The following is a 7850-nucleotide window of genomic DNA, read 5'->3' on the forward strand; positions in this document are numbered from 1 at the left end:
GGCTAGGGTCTGGAACCAGCTTCCATGTGAGGTGGTGCAGGCTCCCACCCTGGGGGTTTTTAAGAGGAGGTTGGATGACCACCTTATTGGGGTCATTTGACCCCAGTGCTCTTCCTGCCATGGCAGGGGGTCAGACTAGATGATCTGCTCAGGTCCCTTCCGACCCTAGAAACTATGAAACTATGAAACTATTTCAGAGGTGTTTCAGAGCCTTCCGCTTCAATTCAGATTCAGTGTTTCAGGCACCAAAATGGCCTGAAATGCCTCCAAAATGAAACAGCTGCCGAAATTTTGCACAGCCCTAGTGGGGATACATGGGCAGCTGCAATAAAAAAAAAAAAAAAAAACTGGTGGTTTCAGTCTAACTCAGCATTGGACAAAATGGTAGATCTGGTTAACAGCCGGACTCCATTAACCAGCAGTCCCTGCCTGTGTCGCTGCAGCCAGTTTCCATTAAGGCCACAGGAGGGATGGGGCTGTGGCAGCATGGGGTTGGGATTTCCCTGGAGACCTAAGCAGCACTGGCAGGAAGCTGCTCCAGGGCTGGGGCCAGGATTTTGTGGTTGTGACAGCATGGGCTGGAGCCAGGGGAGGGCTATGATTTGCTGCCCGCACACCCTGGACAAGGGCATGCAGGCAGCAGATTGTGGTTATGCTGGGTGGGGCAAGGACATAATGATGGGGCAGTCCTGTCAGAAAAGTTAAAGCTCCCTGGTAGAGGTGGTGGAGGGAATGTTGTTCTGCCACTCCATGTTCTGTGGATAAATTGAACTTAATTTTCATGCCTTACATAAGCACTGAGGGTGCTTTAAAAAATCAAATCATGTTTTCCTGTGTGTAGGCTTAATGTCAAAGAATAAAATATCTAAGAGCAGAGCTTTACTAGAAACTCTCCCATGTCTTAGAGCCTCCATTATTTTGCCCTAAAAGCCACACACATTATGTATAGCTTTATGCTGTGTTTCCCACCAGGTAAAAAGATCATAAGAACTGTGATCCTGGGTTAGATGCTAAGAGTTTTAAAAACTCATAAGCCCTGTGTATAACTAAAACTTTTTAACAAGTAGATTCATGGCTCGTGAAACATGTAGGACTGGCATGACCAAAACGATGGAGTTCCTAGCAGCTACAAAATAAACGCTGCCTGGTTAGCATCATTGTAAGTCCTGTATCCCTCCTGCCAATTTGCTTCAAACTGTATAAAGAAGAATCATTATGTAGAGTCTCAGGGGTGTTGATTGTTGGTCTAAGGACATAGGCAGACAAAGTTATTTTGGTATATGCGATAACTTTTGTTAGACCAACTGAATAGTTGGAAAAAATGTTCTTTACAAGCTTTCAGGCACAAGCACCGTTCTTCAAGCATAGAGTCTAGTGTTTGCGTACCCCCTAGGTTTGAATAAAAGCTTAAGCCTCTCACCAGAAGCAAGCTTCCTATGGCCCAAAGCACACAGACCATGCCGGGACAAGAAATTTAGAACCTACTAACACATCTCCACCACTCTCATAATAACTGCACCCCACAACAGTCATCACCTTCCTGAATCTTACATCTGCACTTCCAGAAATATAATACATTGCCTCCAGTGCACTGAATGTCCAGATGGAAACTGTATAGGAGAAACCAAACAACAATTGCGTATCAGAATGAATACACTCTGAAATCTATCAAAGGCAAAAATACCCAATTACCTATGGGTGCACATTTCTCACAAGATAACTACTCTCTTTCCAGTCTCTCAGTTGTAAACCTCAAAGGGGATTTACAAAACACCTTTCATAGACAAGTCTATGAACTTCATAAATCTGCTGGATACAAAAAATTATGGACTAAGTATAGACATTGGATTAGTGGCACACTTGTTATTCATTGTTAGCAGTCCCTCAAAGTTGAGGATGACATCCATCAGGCTTGATTGGGTCCTCAGGGGACTGAGGAGTCCAATTCTGGATACGCATACTCTTTGGCAATTGGGGCATGTTGTTGTGCAGGGCAGTGGGATTCGCAGCTCCAGTTGGTCTCCTTCCTCTGCTGCCACTGTTCCGCCTCAGTATCGAGTCGTTGGGCCTCGAAGTGGTGTGCACCTTGGTGGACCAGGTGGTGCCACACCAAATGCTCAGCAGCCTGCTCCTCTCAGCCGTTGGTGTCAATGCTTGAGGGTGACCTTGAGTGCATCTTTGTACCATTTCCTTTGGCTATCCTTTGAGCGTTAGCCAGTGGAAAGTTGGTAAAAGAAATCTGGTGAGGGAAGCAGTTCTCAGACATCCAATGCAGTGCCCCATCCATCAGAGCTGATTTCTCAAGAGCAAGGTTTCAATGCTGGTGGACGCAGCTTCATGGAGGACGCTTGTGCTGGTATGGCAGTCCTCCCATTTGATCCCCAGGATTTGACGCAAGCAGTGCTGGTGAAAGCTCTCAAGGGTCTTAATGTGGCGTTGGTAGATGGTCCAGGTTTCACTGTAGAGGAGGGTGCTCAGCATGACAGCCTTGTAAACCAGGACCGTAGTTGACTTCCAAAGGTCTCTATTTTCGAAGACACGTTGTCGCAGCTTGAAGAAGGTGACACTGGCACAGTTGACCTGGTACTGGACTTCCTTATTGATGGTAGCCCATTGAGAGAGGTGGCTGTCAAGATATGGAAAGTGCTCTGCATACTCCAGAGCCTCCTTGTCTACGTAGATAGTGCAAGGGATGTTCAGCTGGCCTGGGGAGGGTTGGTGAAGAGCCTTTGTCTTCGATGTTCAAGGACAGGGCAAATCTCTTACACAAAGTGTTGAAGAGCTCTAACATCGTTTGTACATCATGTGCAGAGAGCCATCATGCAGCAATCGTCCGCAAACTGAAGGTGTTGGATGTCTTTGGCTGTGAGTTTCATTTTTACCAGGAAGCGCTCAAGATTGAAAAGCTTCCAGTCCAGTCAATACTGGATACTGATGCTGGATGGTAGATCATATCAGATAGGTGGATGATGATAATCGTCAGGTAGATGCTGAATAGGGTGGGGGCGATCATGCAACCTTGTTTGACCCCGCTTCCAGATGCAGAAGGCATCAGTTTCAGATCTTCCACTCAGGACAGTGATGGTCGTATCATCATGCAGGAGCCTCAGCATGCTGATAAACTTCAGCGGGCAGCCAAGGCATTGGAGGATGGTCCACAGAGCTTCATAATTTAAGGAATTGAACACCTTGGTCAGGTCAGTGAAGGCGAGGAACAGTTCTTGATTTTGTTCCCAACATTTTTCTTGAATCTGCCTGGCAACAAAAACCAGTGCCCCAGGATGGTTGTAAGCCACACTGGGTTTCCTCGGCAACGGGATGAAGGCGGTTTGGGAGGATGCGGGCCAGGATCTTACCTGCAATGGACAGGAAGGAAATCCCCCTGTAGTTCCCACAGTCAGATTTTTCCCCCTTCTTGTAGATGGTCACAATAGTTGCATTTTGAGATTCCTGGGGATGTCCTCTTCATCCCAAAGGCAGAGGATAAGCTGGTGGAGTCAGGATGTGAGCCAAAAGCCACCAGCATGGTAGACCTCTGTAAATATACCGTCTGGCCTGCAGGCTTTGTTGGTTTTCATCTGGTGGATAGTCTACTTCAGCTCTCCGATGGTTGGTGGATTGCCAAGGGAATCCACCACAGGGCATTGCAGGACAACTTGGAGGGTCTCCTTTGATACAGTGGACTCCCAGTTAAGGAGGAATTCAAAATGCTCCTTCCAACACAGACAGATGGCATCATCTTCAGAGTAGTCAGGAACCATCCTGTGATCAGAGGGGGTTTTGTCCAGTGGAGCAAAGTCCACAGGTTTTCAGTGTAGCCCTGGATCACGTGCACCGTCTCCACCCGCTAGTTATTCTTCATGTCACAGATGCATCGCTGGACTTCAGCCTTCAGCTGGTGGTACACTGACATCTTACGCCAAGTTCATGGATGGCTTTGCCAGGCAATGAAGGCTGCATGCTTCCACTTGAGGAGATTGTGAATCTGAGCGTCATTGGCATCGAACAAAATTAAGCTTTATAACCTGCCTAACATTGGTAACACGTGGTAACCTCTCTACATTTTACCAAATATACTTTATCACCTGTCAACCTTCCCCTCTTTTGTCCCTGCCCCCTCCCCCTGCCGCACCTATCTCTCACCCATTAACTCCTATCCCCTGTGATCTTCCCTGCCACACATTTGCATTTTCACAGACCTGCATTCTGCATATTGGCTTAAGCTTTTATTTGACCCTCGAGAGTACACAACTACCAGCAGACTTCCCCTATGCCTGAAGAAGTGTGCTTGTGTCCAAAAGCTTGTAAAGAACAATTTTTCCAACTATTCAGTTGGTCTAACAAAAGATACTGCATTTATGCAAATAACCTTGTCTGCCTATGTAGGGTGTCAGTTCCTTTCCCTTGGTCCTTCCACTCTGCTTTCATGCCTACTGTCTTTTTTTTCTCTCTCTTGTACATTTGTAATATCATTGAGGCCAAGACATAATTACAGTTGCCCCTACAGCACCAGACACATGAATGGCACTGTAAAACTAAAGCCTACTCTAGCTTGTGAACATGTATATCCCCAGTTTCCATTCTCTCTTACAACCAGGGATCCAGATTTTCCATTTGCTGTGGAAAAACGTGGATTTTCTCCTTTTAAAGGAAAGGAGAAAATAATAGCTTTTCTACTTTAAAAGAGAAAAACCCAGGAAATGGAGTTTCCCCTCACAGGCTGGCAGAGTTCCAGCCTGCAAGGGGCTGCTTAGGGCTGGAGGGAGCAGGGGGCACCACGTGGATGTGTGTGCATGCATACATGCATGTGGCAGCCAGGCAGCGGTAAGTCTCCAGGTAAACCTATTTTTAGGTGTGGCGGTGGGAGGGTGGTAAGGACAGGCAACATGGTAGGGGTGGCACAGGACACAGGATGGAAGGGAGGGCACAGGTGATATGTGGGGGGGACGGGGTACACATGCCCCCCCCAGATTTCTGCCCCACAGCAGGGTGCAGGGCTTCAGCTGGGCCAGACCAGCTCTGGACTGAAGCCACCTCTGAGGTCCCAGCAGGCAGGACCTAGCATGGAAGGGAATGCCGTGCCATGATAGCCAAGGTGAGACACCCCCTGCCCACCCAACAGCAGTGGGGGCACAACTTCATGCTGCCATGGCGCCTCATCTTGGTAGCCATGGTGCAGTGCTCCCTCCCGTGCTGGGTCCCACCTACCAGGCCACGGAGGTGGCTCCTGCCCAGAGCCAGTCCAGGTGCAGGTCAGGAGTGAGGGGCGCTGGCAGGGCCAGGGGGCTGCAGGTCAGAAATGAGGGCTACCGGCAGGGCTTGGGAAGCTGTGGCTTGGGCGTGAGGGGCAACAGCATAGGCAGGAATAGGGCACTGGCATATCAGGGCTGCTCAGCACCACAAAGCAGGGGGGTGGGGAGGTGGTACAGCTGCAGCTGGACCCACATTCTGGTGAGCACAGGGGGAACTCTGATTTTTCCATGATTAAAAACAAAATCAACTGCCAAAATATATAGGTACATGGAATGAGTTTTATTATAATGAATGAGACACTGGGAGGCTTCCAGTTCCTTTAAAATTGTAAATATATCAATAAAACCTTGTGTTCAACTGATGCCTATATATGTAGTGTTTCATTTTAGTCGTGGAAAAACATGGGTTTTGGGGATTTTAATCAGCATTTGCAATTTTTAAATGGAGAAATCCAGGATCCCTGTTTATAACTGAAAACAAGGTGACTGATTTTTGGGTGTGGTTTCTAGGGCATGGCTCATACCCCCTAGCACAAGCCTCATGCCATCAATTCATTTTATATAGACAAAGAGCAGTCAAATGATACACACTTGGGCTAAATTTGAACGGGTGACATAAAGGTGAAAGATTCCATGTTCCTGTGCCGATCCCCTGTGCAATATCATATTTCTTTGACACTTGGAACAGGTCCCCCTGGGTTTGTATTTTTTTCATCTGAAACTGCAGCTGTGCTTCTGATCACTCTTGAGCCCTTGTCTGTAAACAGCTGCTTGGCACAGTTTCCATGTGTGAGTCAGTAAATCATTACAAATGCTCATTAAAACTGGCCAAATAGAAATACAGAACTTTTATCTCCCATTCACCAGTAGATGTCCTCACTCACAAAGCTATCATGTGAGTGCATGTAATGCTAATATGAAGCCAAATGGAAGATTTACTCATTAAACTAAAGAGGCTTTCAATAAATTGCGTTTAAACAGTCTCTGAAAATTGTAGATTTGGCTCATCTGGTAAACTTCAGTTTTGGTTCTGGGTTCAACTATGATGTCCTCTAGCTTTGTCATGCAGTCTACCATCCTCTTAAATTGATAAGCCAAATCCCTACTAGTAAAGCTTGATTTGGTAAGTGCATTCATCCAGATATCTTAATTGCTGTCAGTAATAGCAGATCCAATTCTGTTGCCATTTCAGAGAGTGTTTTCCCTCCTTCTTTTCATTGTCCTGATAATTTGAGAGACGTTTAATTTTTTCGTTCCATCTCCATTGTTTGTTCCAGATTCTTCCAGCCTTCTCTTGTGGTTATATCTAGTTAATTATTTTCAGGTGTCAGTATCTGCCTTTTCAGCTGTTGGCACTAAAAGCCATACCTCCTTTTCATAACAAGGATGATAGTTTTCTTCCTAGGTGGGCCAAGTATCATTTTTCTCTCTTCACATTTGAAGAGCTTGTTTAAACTTATTGCTTGCTCCATGACAACTGTCACTTTGTATCAGTGCCATGTATCATTTTTTAGGGGTGCACCAGTAGAGATTTTTGGGCCAATACCGATGGTGCTTTTTTAACGAGCCATATTGGCCGATACTGATCCGATTGCCAATAGGTAGCCAGGCAGCTTGGATAGCAGTGTCTGGCTGGTAAGTCTGTTTTAGGGGAAAGGGGGAGAGGGGAGGGAACGGGCAGGAGGGGCAAATTGAAGCCCCCATGGTGAAGGAGGAAGTGGGGCTGGGGCAGCTGCAGGGGCTGCACAACTGGGGCGCCCCAGGGCACAGGACAGAGCCATGACTGGGAGAGCAGGGGCCGGGGGCTGAGCCAGCAGGTGGTGGCAGTGCTGAGAGGAGGGCTATGGGGGTGGGGGCTGCAGCCACCCCTGCATTCACTGTAGCCCCCCACAAAGCCCCCTCCCAGCACCACTGCCACCTGTCCTGAGAGCAGCCCTGGCCCACTCCTCCTGGGAGGAAGAGCCCAGTGCCACCTCTGGCCTCAGCCCGCAGCAGCAGCCTGCCCTCACCCCACATACAGATCTGGGGGCAGATCTCCTCACTGCCGGGCTGCACTCCTGGCCAGCTGTGTGCTGCAGCTATATGCGTGCATGTGGCATTTATCAGCCCCAGTATGGCCACATCAGCCAAAAAATCCAATTGCCAATACTGTCAGTTTTCCTTATATTAGTGCCCATCTGATATGGGACTGACATTGGTGCATCTCTAGCATTTTTACCTCTTCCTCTTCATTCTTCTTTCCACAAATCTCTCTGGTGTACTTGTATTTCAAACAGGAGCTCCTGGGCATGGGCACATAACTCACCATTTATGTTTATAACTCCAATAATGACTGCACTGGCTTTATTTTAAAGTAACTCTCATCTCATCCTAATGGGAAGCTTTTCCTAATCAAGGGTCCTGCTCCTGTATAAGACTGTATCTATACTTTCTCTATCAACATTCCATTAAAAATAAAAAAGCAAGGTATAAAGTTAGGCTTTTTATTTTGTTTCAGTCTCCCTGCCTTCCCCTCCACTGGGGGTTGCTCTTGAAAATAGGCTTGGTGTAGTAATACACAAAAACAGAGCAAGGTAGGCACATGGTTAGGGTCAGATG

Source organism: Gavialis gangeticus, unplaced genomic scaffold (genome assembly GCF_001723915.1).
Source record: "Gavialis gangeticus isolate Ggan-Ray unplaced genomic scaffold, GavGan_comp1, whole genome shotgun sequence".
NCBI lineage: Eukaryota > Metazoa > Chordata > Crocodylia > Gavialidae > Gavialis > Gavialis gangeticus.